Below are 13966 nucleotides of genomic sequence, written 5' to 3' on the forward strand. Positions count from 1 at the left end.
TCTTCAACGGCTATCACCAGTCGGACCAGCCAGCAGCTGGAGTGGCTTTCGGAAGTTTATTGACCGGCCCACGGAGAATGCAAAACTTTGTCAACGATATCAAGGACCCTACTCGGTTATAGTGAACCAGTGTTTTATGTGTTTGTGAATAAAAAAGAATTTAAGAACTAAAATTGTATCTTTTTATTATTCAAACTCCTAATAGGAACTTCGAAACAACAGGGTAAAAATCTTCCATTTGGAATAAATGGGAAATGGTTCAATGAATAAATGCTTTTAAATCTATATCTAAATTACCTTTGAGCAAAGATAATAACTTTAAATCAAATGAAACTGGTTTTTGTATCAAAGCCTTAATATTTTGAATCTAAGATTTTTCAAAAGAAAAAATCTTTGAAACAGAGGAAAATGCATTTGAACCAAAGGATTTTTTATTTAAGGTACACCGGGGTAAGTGGGGACGGTTTTTTGTATAGTTCAACTTAAAAAAATCATTTAAAAATCAGCAATTGATCAATTTTGATAAAATCGCATTCAATGTGATGCAGAACATGTTGTTTACAAATGCTGAAGGGATGAGCTTGATAGACGAAAAGCGAAAAAAGTTATCACGTGAAGTGTTATGGACTGCTGGTGTTTTCGCTTACCCCGCTTTATGGGGTAAGTGGGGACGGTAGATTTTCCCTTTGATTTCTCAGGAAATTTTCAACAAATTTGTGTTTTCTTGGTTGAATACGTTACTTTATTGCTCGAACCGTCGAAAATTTTGAAAAAAAGTTCATCGTAGTGATAATTGTGTGTAATTTATGTTGCAACACACGATATCCGATTTTATCGAAAATATATGCTTATTCCAGAAAACACAAGTTTTTTCCCAACTTTTCATGGTTCGTATGCTAAATAAAGCTAAAATGTATTGAATGAAGGAGAGAAAATTGAAAAAGTATCTAAACGTCAAGTATGTATGAAGCCGTCCCCACTTACCCCAGGTAGGGTTTGGAGACAATATTTTAGATTTTTGAAAATAAACTCTTTTTTCTTAATTTTTAATCGCCGTTTCTTTTCCTAACTGGTTGTTTCTAATGTAAGGATTGTTTCCATGTAGAGTTTTTCGTCAAGAGCCAGCTAGTTTACGAGAAATTCGCGATTGAAAAAGATGCACATCAACTCCACATCGTAGTTAAAATTAGAAAATTTACGAAAAGTCATCGTAAACATCCGTTATTGTCAGAACCGTATCTCTTTAACAGTTATTGGATAGATTACAAGTAAATTTAACATTCTGCATTAAAAGTTTGAAAAAATAGTTGATAGTATTGTTTTAATAGCCACCGTCCCCACTTACCCCGCGTCCCACTTACCCCGGTGTACCTTATACCAAAACCAAAGGAAAAAATCCTTTATTTTTGCGGCACTTTCCTTTGAAATAAAAAATCTTTGGTATAAGAACACACCCGAAGTTGTACACGTCCTGATAATAACTTGTCGCCAGTGAGTGTCGCCAGTAAATGTCGCCAGCGCTCATTGACGATAACTCCGGTTTGGGGATTCAGCGACAATATAAGGAAAGTGCCGCAAAAACAAAAGATTTTTTTCTTTGGTTAAAAAAATCCTTTGGTTCAAATGCATTTTCCTTTGTTTCAAAGATTTTTTTCTTTTGAAAAATCTTTGATTCAAAATATTAATGCTTTGATATAAAAACCAGTTTCATTTGACTCAAAGTTATTATCTTTGCTCAAAGGTAATTTAGATATAGATTTAAAAGCATTTATTCATTGAACCATTTTCCATGTATTCCAATTGGTAGATTTTTACCCTGTTGTTTCGAAGTTCCTATTAGGAGTTTGAATAATAGAAAGATACAATTTTAATTCTTAAATTCGTTTTTATTCACAAACACATAAAACACTGGTTCACTATAACCGAGTAGGGTCCTTGATATCGTTGACAGAGTTTCGCATTTTCCGTGGGCCGGTCAATAAACTTCCGAAAGCCAGCTGCTGGCTGGTCCGACTGGTGATTGCCGTTGAAGATTGGGCCGAAAGAATACGACCGCGGGATTTGGGAAGGTACTTTGCGCAGCTTTCACCATGTTCGAGAGACTTGGAAATCTATCCGTCGGCCGTGGTCCTGTAGCGTTTAGAAAATCTTAAATTCACTTAAATATTCACTATTTATTAATTTACACTTACCATTTTGCATCCTGAATCCTCCTTATTTATTGCTTACTCCGATTCACTGGTTTGATTTTTAAAACGAGCGGCCGAACTTTATTAGATTTTTCGGTTTTCTGTTCTTCTTGCAAGTCAATCCAAAATATCTTCTAAGTTTGAAGTTTTTGTTTCAAAAAATTATTCTTTTTCGTTTAAAACATTGTTCTTTGGTTGAAAGAAAATTTACTTTATTTCTAAAGAAATATGCAATTGAACAAATTTCTTTTAAATCAAAGAATTTGTTTGAAATCAAAGTCCAAAATTATTCAATTCAAAAAATTTATTCTTTCTTTCAAAAATTATTCTTTTGAATCAAAACTATAATTCATTGATTCAAAGAAAACAGGAGTTGGATTCAAAAAAATGAATGTTTTGAATCAAAGTCAGATTTAACACAGATAAATTTAATTCGTTCCAAAATTCAAGTTTACTCTGCGTGAATACACGGAATCGTTCATCTTGTGGCAATCGTAATCGTAGGCATGGTAGGCGAACAATTCGCTGTCAAAAAGCGCTCCGTCTCCACCCCCACTAATGAGAAACTTTTGGTACTCCTTGCCTACTTTTGCTCAATATGCAACCACCCGTTGCTGTATAGGCACGCTGGTTATTACTTTACACAAGCGTTGCCAGTAATGATATTTTTATATATTTCACAACGTCGCTGGTTGGCAAGGTTGCCGATCACCAGCGCGAAAACTTCGGATTTCAACTTCAATGACAATAAATAAAAAATCTTTTTCTGCGTTTTGGTATAAGAACATACCCGAAGCTGTACACGCCCTGATAATAACAAACTGACTTGTCGCCAGTGAGTGTCGCCAGTTAATGTCGCCAGCGCTCATTGACGATAACTCCGGTTTGGGGATTCAGCGACAATATGAAGGTTCACTAATCGTGTACTTCCCAGTAAGGAACTCTTATCGTCAGGATAATAAAGGCTAATTTTTGCCTTATTTTCTATTAAGTTTTCAAAAAACTGGTTGAAAGCAAAATTTAAAAACTTTTTTCAGTTTTTGAAAGTCAAAAATCTGTACAAATCTATACCAAATTTTGAAAATCTGTCATCTGTACGTACAGATTCTGTACCAAAAATGAGCTAAAAAATCTGTACCTGTCTAGTTAAATCTGTACATGTGGCAACCATGGTTCTGATAGGCATCCCGATAGGAAATACACCCTACTATTCACTATACTTAGTCGGCTCGCGAAGGGTGCGTCGGCCGATTTTCGTTCATACTAATCGGCCTATTGTTGCAACGTCGCTTATGGGAGTTTTTGCTGGGCATTAGCCGATTAATAAGCCGATTTCGTAGGCCTATCAAATAGGGTGATGAGTAGCATGATTGTGTAGGAACCGACTAAATCGCCTGATTAGTAGGGCGATAGTGTTGATGAGATATTCCTACCCAATCGTACTAAATAGCCGGATTGATTGACTGCAAAAATTGATTTTTCTTCGTACCACCCAACTCAATCCGACTAAATAGCTGAATTGATTGACCACTAAAATCGATTGTTTTTCTACCACCCTACCAAATCGTACTAAATAGCCGGATTGATTGACGGCAAAAATTGATTTTTCTTCCTACCACCCAACTCAATCCGACTAAATAGCCGAATTTATTGACCACAAAAATCGATTGTTTTCCTAAAACCCTACCCAATCCAACTAAATAGCCGGATTGATTGGCCGCTAAATATGGAACCATCCGACTAAATTGGGCGATTCATGTACGTGGTTAATTTTCGTGTCTCGAAGCGATTCCAGTAGAGGTATTTTTATTTTTCTGAATAAAAATATGTCCAGTAGTTGGCGAAACGAATTTCTGGTCGGTAGTTGTCGGCATCACGTCACTCTTGAAAATCTTCGTCTCGACTTCCCCCTCGGTATCAGCCTCCTGGGAAATGAGGAAGTACTTGGAGGCTTTAGCGTGGGTAACGTCCCGAACCTCGTTCAGTTTGTTAACCGACTTCCGTTTGGTGTAGTAGGGACGTAGAATCCTTCCCAGTGGCACTGGGTTTGCAGCACGGTGTTCCAGCCAAAGTTCGCCCGTGGAGCGAGACCTCCGATGACGGGGATTGGCCACTGCTACGCCCTGTGAAAGATATAAAATTAATTAGAAACATGAGGAATTTGGAAACTTTCAGATGAAACTTACTCTATGATCGTTCTTTGAGTGTAGAGGACTCCATTGGCATTCGTTGAAGTAATCCGGCTAGTAACCGGTGTGGTCAATTCTTCAACGCTGTTGGAACGAGCCACTTTCCCAACCGGGGTGCTAATGATTTCCTAAACCATTCGCAGTCTTTCCTCCTTGTCGCGCATCTCTTCCTTCAGCTTGCTCTTCTGCTCCTGGAGTTTCGATTCCAGCTCCTGGCTCATTTTTTCCGATTTTTCTGTTGAAATAAAAGGAACACAATCAAATTAATTTTCAAAATGAATTTTTTATTCCTTCAACTCACCTCCGGCACCTCATCCAGAAACTGGCCCACGGTGAGGGCGTCGTTAGCGACGCCTCCATTGGAATCATGAACACCTTCGATTACGGCTTCAAGCATGCATGGAAAACGTCCGGGAACTTGGTCAGGTTGACGTCGTCATGACGGAGCCGAAAGAAACGCGCTCGCCACTCAAACAAACTGCTGATGAGCACCGACGAGGCCTTCCGTGCTATCGTGGGTCAAGCTTTCCCTTCGATGGACTCCATCAGACAACAGATGTCACAAACTAATTCAATTATGACCATTCCATACTAAATAGGCTTAAAGTTTGCCAACTAAATAGAGTCCTACGCAAACCTTCTAAATTGACCGATCTCCCCCGATTACGTCGATCAACTTATTGTGCTACTAAATCATGCGTAATTGTGTGAGCCTACTCATCAGCCGATTTAGTATGGCACCTATTTCATATCCAAGCGTAGCCCGATTAATCGGCAAACTAAATAGGGTCATTGATTTAGTATGGTGATTCGTAGCCAGACTATATCGGCACCCTACTAAATATGTGAACGGCGAAATTTTTCATCTGTCAAATTTCCTATCGGGATAGGCTGATGTCATGCTGAAGCTACAAGCAACGCAACGCGTTCACACGACAAACCAGCTCTCATTTGATCTAGTGGAAAAGAGTAGTATTTCCGTCAAAGCCCCACTATACTAGATATGTGGTTTTGATACTTGAAACAAAACGTAGTACTCAGAATTTTCCCTTACCCCGTGAATTTTCCGGAATTTCCACAACAGTGCGTACATGTCGAAATATTGACTTTTTCACTATATTAACTTATACCGTATTTGTTTATGCCGAGTGTTGCACTAGTGTTGCACTGGTGCACCACTAGGTGCTGTCAAACTGTTTGTTTATTAGGACGGTGTTGCACTGGTTTTGACCTGTCGGAGTTCTGCTTACGGACGGTGGCCCACCGATAATTTTGCCAGTGTTGCGAGAGAGCGTGTGAGTGAGTGAGGTGGCAATACACTGGCGACGATTTGTGTTTGTTTTTGTCGGGTACGGTGGAACACTGATCGAGGGGAGAAAACAAATACGGTATTAATTTGAAGTTTATTCAACAAAAACAAATGCAGCACTAAGCCACTGTACTAGATATGTTGGTTTTAATACTAGAAACAAAACGTAGTGCTCAGAATTTTCCCTTACCCCGTGAATTTTCCGGAATTTCCACAACAGTGCGAACATGTCGAAATATTGACTTTTTAGCTTAGCTTAGCTTAGCTTGATTAAATACTCACATCCACCTTAAACCGTTAAACCCGAAATGCATAGTTATAGAAAATGGATTACTTCCTCCAAAATCAAATTATGATTACAATCAGTTCGAGTTCCACGATCGCTGGTGTGGCTCAGTAGAACAAGTTCCACATCGCCAATGGTTGCTACTCCGTGATTGACCGAGGCCATCAATTTTGTTTAGAAGTCAAATGAATGGTGCTTGGGATTAGCAGCTCATTCACACTGCTCAAAACTAATGCTCTCTCTTAGAATAACGGCGCCGGCCACGTCCTAGTAGTCAATGGATAGATTGGAAAAAAGAAAGGGATGAAAGATTTATTTTATGCATTAGGACCGAGGTCACCTCTGCATCCTAGCAAATTAATTTTGGTTGGGACTGGGTAAAAGGAATTGATTGGGAGACACTTTTGAGAAGTGTTACGGTGAACCATAAAAAACTATATTTCTTACTCCTATTAGGTCTTATCCGAAGCTTTCAGTTAATGAGGTAGCATGAGATTGTTAAATGTAATGATGACAAAAAAATAACTACTATCACCAATTACCTATTTTTCATGAACATTCCTAGCAACTTTCCCCAACATAAATTTGTAAAAAATAAGCCTATAGTATAACCGTAATATCCTGTGACATATCAAGTCGACGATTAACTTTTTTTTTTTCATGTGTTTATATCTCTATGATAACAATCTATCCTGAATTGCAAACGTGAGCTATGATGAATGAATGAGTAAAAAATCAAAACAACCGTTTAATTCGATTCATTTAAAAAAAATGATATCAACAAACTCATCTCTTGAAAAAAAAGCTCATCAGTTCAAAATGCTTATCGTAAAACGATGATAAATTGCTCTGAATTTAAAGTTATTCTCTTTGTCACATCGAATTTTAAATATTTTTAATTCAATCAAAATAGTCCTACATGAAACAGGGTTGTGAAAGTTAGGTGGGAAATTTCCTACTTGTCGAAATATTGACTTTTTCACTATATTAACTTAATTTGAAAAGTTTGTTCAACCAAAACAAATGCAGCACTAAGCCACTATACTAGATATGTTGGTTTTGATACAAGAAAAAAAAACGTAGTACTCAGAATTTCTCCCAACCCCGTGAATTTTCCGAAATTTCCACAACAGTGCGTACATGTCGAAATATTGACTTTTTCACTATATTAACTTAATTTGAAAAGTTTGTTCAACAAAAACAAATGCAGCACTAAGCCACTATACTAGATATGTTGGTATTGATACTAGAAACAAAACGTAGTACTCAGAATTTTCCCCTACCCCGTGAATTTTCCGGAATTTCCACAACAATGCGTACATGTCGAAATATTTAATTTTTCACTATATTAACTCAATTTGAAAAGTTTGTTCAACAAAAACAAATGCAGCACTAAGCCACTATACTAGATATGTTGGTATTGATACTAGAAACAAAACGTAGTACTCAGAATTTTCCCCTACCCCGTGAATTTTCCGGAATTTCCACAACAGTGCGTACATGTCGAAATATTGAATTTTTCACTATATTAACTCAATTTGAAAAGTTTGTTCAACAAAAACAAATGCAGCACTAAGCCACTATACTAGATATGTTGGTTTTGATACTAGAAACAAAACGTAGTACTCAGAATTTTCCCCTACCCCGTGAATATTCCGGAATTTCCACAACAGTGCGTACATGTCGAAATATTGAATTTTTCACTATATTAACTCAATTTGAAAAGTTTGTTCAACAAAAACAAATGCAGCACTAAGCCACTATACTAGATATGTTGGTTTTGATACTAGAAACAAAACGTAGTACTCAAAATTTTCCCTTATCCCGTGAATTTCCCGGAATTTCCACAACAGTGCGTACATGTCGAAATATTGAGTTTTTCACTATATTAAATCAATTTGAAAAGTTTGTTCAACAAAAACAAATGCAGCACTAAGCCACTGTACTAGATATGTTGGTTTTGATACTAGAAACAAAACGTAGTACTCAGAATTTTCCATTACCCGGTGAATTTTCCGGAATTTCAACAACAGTGCGTACATGTCGAAATATTGAATTTTTCACTATATTAACTCAATTTGAAAAGTTTGTTCAACAAAAACAAATGCAGCACTAAGCCACTATACTAGATATGTTGGTATTGATACTAGAAACAAAACGTTGTACTCAGAATTTTCCCCTACTCCGTGAATTTTCCGGAATTTCCACAACAGTGCGTACATGTCGAAATATTGAATTTTTCACTATATTAACTCAATTTGAAAAGTTTGTTCAACAAAAACAAATGCAGCACTAAGCCACTATCTTAGATATGTTGGTATTGATACTAGAAACAAAACGTTGTACTCAGAATTTTCCCCTACCCCGTGAATTTTCCGGAATTTCCACAACAGTGCGTACATGTCGAAATATTGACTTTTTCACTATATTAATTTAATTTGAAAAGTTTGTTCAACAAAAACAAATGCAGCACTAAGCCACTATACTAGATATGTTGGTATTGATACTAGAAACAAAACGTTGTACTCAGAATTTTCCCCTACCCCGTGAATTTTCCGGAATTTCCACAACAGTGCGTACATGTCGAAATATTGACTTTTTCACTATATTAACTCAATTTGAAAAGTTTGTTCAACAAAAACAAATGCAGCACTAAGCCACTATACTAGATATGTTGGTATTGATACTAGAAACAAAACGTTGTACTCAGAATTTTCCTCTACCCCGTGAATTTTCCGGAATTTCCACAACAGTGCGTACATGTCGAAATATTGAATTTTTCACTATATTAACTTAATTTGAAAAGTTTGTTCAACAAAAACAAATGCAGCACTAAGCCACTATACTAGATATGTTGGTATTGATACTAGAAACAAAACGTTGTACTCAGAATTTTCCCCTACCCCGTGAATTTTCCGGAATTTCCACAACAGTGCGTACATGTCGAAATATTGAATTTTTCACTATATTAACTCAATTTGAAAAGTTTGTTCAACAAAAACAAATGCAGCACTAAGCCACTATACTAGATATGTTGGTATTGATACTAGAAACAAAACGTTGTACTCAGAATTTTCCCCTACCCCGTGAATTTTCCGGAATTTCCACAACAGTGCGTACATGTCGAAATATTGAATTTTTCACTATATTAACTCAATTTGAAAAGTTTGTTCAACAAAAACAAATGCAGCACTAAGCCACTATACTAGATATGTTGGTATTGATACTAGAAACAAAACGTTGTACTCAGAATTTTCCCCTACCCCGTGAATTTTCCGGAATTTCCACAACAGTGCGTACATGTCGAAATATTGAATTTTTCACTATATTAACTCAATTTTAAAAGTTTGTTCAACAAAAACAAATGCAGCACTAAGCCACTATACTAGATATGTTGGTATTGATACTAGAAACAAAACGTAGTACTCAGAATTTTCCCCTACCCCGTGAATTTTCCGGAATTTCCACAACAGTGCGTACATGTCGAAATATTGAATTTTTCACTATATTAACTCAATTTGAAAAGTTTGTTCAACAAAAACAAATGCAGCACTAAGCCACTATACTAGATATGTTGGTATTGATACTAGAAACAAAACGTAGTACTCAGAATTTTCCCCTACCCCGTGAATTTTCCGGAATTTCCACAATAGTGCGTACATGTCGAAATATTGACTTTTTCACTATATTAACTTAATTTGAAAAGTTTGTTCAACAAAAACAAATGCAGCACTAAGCCACTATACTAGATATGTTGGTATTGATACTAGAAACAAAACGTAGTACTCAGAATTTTCCCCTACCCCGTGAATTTTCCGGAATTTCCACAACAGTGCGTACATGTCGAAATATTGAATTTTTCACTATATTAACTCAATTTGAAAAGTTTGTTCAACAAAAACAAATGCAGCACTAAGCCACTATACTAGATATGTTGGTATTGATACTAGAAACAAAACGTTGTACTCAGAATTTTCCCCTACCCCGTGAATTTTCCGGAATTTCCACAACAGTGCGTACATGTCGAAATATTGAATTTTTCACTATATTAACTCAATTTTAAAAGTTTGTTCAACAAAAACAAATGCAGCACTAAGCCACTATACTAGATATGTTGGTATTGATACTAGAAACAAAACGTAGTACTCAGAATTTTCCCCTACCCCGTGAATTTTCCGGAATTTCCACAACAGTGCGTACATGTCGAAATATTGAATTTTTCACTATATTAACTCAATTTGAAAAGTTTGTTCAACAAAAACAAATGCAGCACTAAGCCACTATACTAGATATGTTGGTATTGATACTAGAAACAAAACGTTGTACTCAGAATTTTCCCCTACCCCGTGAATTTTCCGGAATTTCCACAATAGTGCGTACATGTCGAAATATTGACTTTTTCACTATATTAACTTAATTTGAAAAGTTTGTTCAACAAAAACAAATGCAGCACTAAGCCACTATACTAGATATGTTGGTATTGATACTAGAAACAAAACGTAGTACTCAGAATTTTCCCCTACCCCGTGAATTTTCCGGAATTTCCACAACAGTGCGTACATGTCGAAATATTGAATTTTTCACTATATTAACTCAATTTGAAAAGTTTGTTCAACAAAAACAAATGCAGCACTAAGCCACTATACTAGATATGTTGATATTGATACAAGAAAAAAAACGTAGTACTCAGAATTTTCCCCTACCCCGTGAATTTTCCGGAATTTCCACAACAGTGCGTACATGTTGAAATATTGAATTTTTCACTATATTAACTCAATTTGAAAAGTTTGTTCAACAAAAACAAATGCAGCACTAAGCCACTATACTAGATATGTTGGTTTTGATACTAGAAACAAGACGTTGTACTCAGAATTTTCCCCTACCCCGTGAATTTTCCGGAATTTCCACAACAGTGCGTACATGTCGAAATATTGACTTTTTCACTATATTAACTTAATTTGAAAAGTTTGTTCAACAAAAACAAATGCAGCACTAAGCCACTATACTAGATATGTTGGTATTGATACTAGAAACAAAACGTTGTACTCAGAATTTTCCCCTACCCCGTGAATTTTCCGGAATTTCCACAACAGTGCGTACATGTCGAAATATTGAATTTTTCACTATATTAACTCAATTTTAAAAGTTTGTTCAACAAAAACAAATGCAGCACTAAGCCACTATACTAGATATGTTGGTATTGATACTAGAAACAAAACGTAGTACTCAGAATTTTCCCCTACCCCGTGAATTTTCCGGAATTTCCACAACAGTGCGTACATGTCGAAATATTGAATTTTTCACTATATTAACTCAATTTGAAAAGTTTGTTCAACAAAAACAAATGCAGCACTAAGCCACTATACTAGATATGTTGGTATTGATACTAGAAACAAAACGTTGTACTCAGAATTTTCCCCTACCCCGTGAATTTTCCGGAATTTCCACAACAGTGCGTACATGTCGAAATATTGACTTTTTCACTATATTAACTTAATTTGAAAAGTTTGTTCAACAAAAACAAATGCAGCACTAAGCCACTATACTAGATATGTTGGTATTGATACTAGAAACAAAACGTTGTACTCAGAATTTTCCCCTACCCCGTGAATTTTCCGGAATTTCCACAACAGTGCGTACATGTCGAAATATTGACTTTTTCACTATATTAACTCAATTTGAAAAGTTTGTTCAACAAAAACAAATGCAGCACTAAGCCACTATACTAGATATGTTGGTATTGATACTAGAAACAAAACGTTGTACTCAGAATTTTCCCCTACCCCGTGAATTTTCCGGAATTTCCACAACAGTGCGTACATGTCGAAATATTGAATTTTTCACTATATTAACTCAATTTGAAAAGTTTGTTCAACAAAAACAAATGCAGCACTAAGCCACTATACTAGATATGTTGGTATTGATACTAGAAACAAAACGTTGTACTCAGAATTTTCCCCTACCCCGTGAATTTTCCGGAATTTCCACAACAGTGCGTACATGTCGAAATATTGACTTTTTCACTATATTAACTTAATTTGAAAAGTTTGTTCAACAAAAACAAATGCAGCACTAAGCCACTATATTAGATATGTTGGTATTGATACTAGAAACAAAACGTAGTACTCAGAATTTTCCCCTACCCCGTGAATTTTCCGGAATTTCCACAACAGTGCGTACATGTCGAAATATTGAATTTTTCACTATATTAACTCAATTTGAAAAGTTTGTTCAACAAAAACAAATGCAGCACTAAGCCACTATACTAGATATGTTGGTATTGATACTAGAAACAAAACGTTGTACTCAGAATTTTCCCCTACCCCGTGAATTTTCCGGAATTTCCACAACAGTGCGTACATGTCGAAATATTGAATTTTTCACTATATTAACTCAATTTGAAAAGTTTGTTCAACAAAAACAAATGCAGCACTAAGCCACTATACTAGATATGTTGGTATTGATACTAGAAACAAAACGTTGTACTCAGAATTTTCCCCTACCTCGTGAATTTTCCGGAATTTCCACAACAGTGCGTACATGTCGAAATATTGAATTTTTCACTATATTAACTCAATTTGAAAAGTTTGTTCAACAAAAACAAATGCAGCACTAAGCCACTATACTAGATATGTTGGTATTGATACTAGAAACAAAACGTTGTACTCAGAATTTTCCCCTACCCCGTGAATTTTCCGGAATTTCCACAACAGTGCGTACATGTCGAAATATTGACTTTTTCACTATATTAACTCAATTTGAAAAGTTTGTTCAACAAAAACAAATGCAGCACTAAGCCACTATACTAGATATGTTGGTATTGATACTAGAAACAAAACGTTGTACTCAGAATTTTCCCCTACCCCGTGAATTTTCCGGAATTTCCACAACAGTGCGTACATGTCGAAATATTGACTTTTTCACTATATTAACTTAATTTGAAAAGTTTGTTCAACAAAAACAAATGCAGCACTAAGCCACTATACTAGATATGTTGGTATTGATACTAGAAACAAAACGTAGTACTCAGAATTTTCCCCTACCCCGTGAATTTTCCGGAATTTCCACAACAGTGCGTACATGTCGAAATATTGAATTTTTCACTATATTAACTCAATTTGAAAAGTTTGTTCAACAAAAACAAATGCAGCACTAAGCCACTATACTAGATATGTTGGTATTGATACTAGAAACAAAACGTTGTACTCAGAATTTTCCCCTACCTCGTGAATTTTCCGGAATTTCCACAACAGTGCGTACATGTCGAAATATTGAATTTTTCACTATATTAACTCAATTTGAAAAGTTTGTTCAACAAAAACAAATGCAGCACTAAGCCACTATACTAGATATGTTGGTATTGATACTAGAAACAAAACGTTGTACTCAGAATTTTCCCCTACCCCGTGAATTTTCCGGAATTTCCACAACAGTGCGTACATGTCGAAATATTGACTTTTTCACTATATTAACTCAATTTGAAAAGTTTGTTCAACAAAAACAAATGCAGCACTAAGCCACTATACTAGATATGTTGGTATTGATACTAGAAACAAAACGTTGTACTCAGAATTTTCCCCTACCCCGTGAATTTTCCGGAATTTCCACAACAGTGCGTACATGTCGAAATATTGACTTTTTCACTATATTAACTTAATTTGAAAAGTTTGTTCAACAAAAACAAATGCAGCACTAAGCCACTATACTAGATATGTTGGTATTGATACTAGAAACAAAACGTAGTACTCAGAATTTTCCCCTACCCCGTGAATTTTCCGGAATTTCCACAACAGTGCGTACATGTCGAAATATTGAATTTTTCACTATATTAACTCAATTTGAAAAGTTTGTTCAACAAAAACAAATGCAGCACTAAGCCACTATACTAGATATGTTGGTATTGATACTAGAAACAAAACGTTGTACTCAGAATTTTCCCCTACCCCGTGAATTTTCCGGAATTTCCACAACAGTGCGTACATGTCGAAATATT

The 13966-nt window shown here is 35.8% G+C and overlaps 1 long non-coding RNA gene across 1 annotated transcript; it reads right to left on the reverse strand.

Annotated features, from left to right (window-relative positions):
• Positions 1 to 3426: 3426 nt before the first annotated feature.
• On the reverse strand, positions 3427 to 5251 carry LOC129757199 (uncharacterized). Its single transcript, XR_008739643.1, has 3 exons — positions 4680 to 5251; positions 4376 to 4613; positions 3427 to 4312 (listed from the first exon to the last, which is right to left on the reverse strand). It is a non-coding gene; the product is annotated as an uncharacterized LOC129757199 (long non-coding RNA).
• Between the last annotated feature and the right edge of the window lie 8715 nt (positions 5252 to 13966).

This window comes from Uranotaenia lowii, chromosome 3 (genome assembly GCF_029784155.1).
Source record: "Uranotaenia lowii strain MFRU-FL chromosome 3, ASM2978415v1, whole genome shotgun sequence".
NCBI lineage: Eukaryota > Metazoa > Arthropoda > Insecta > Diptera > Culicidae > Uranotaenia > Uranotaenia lowii.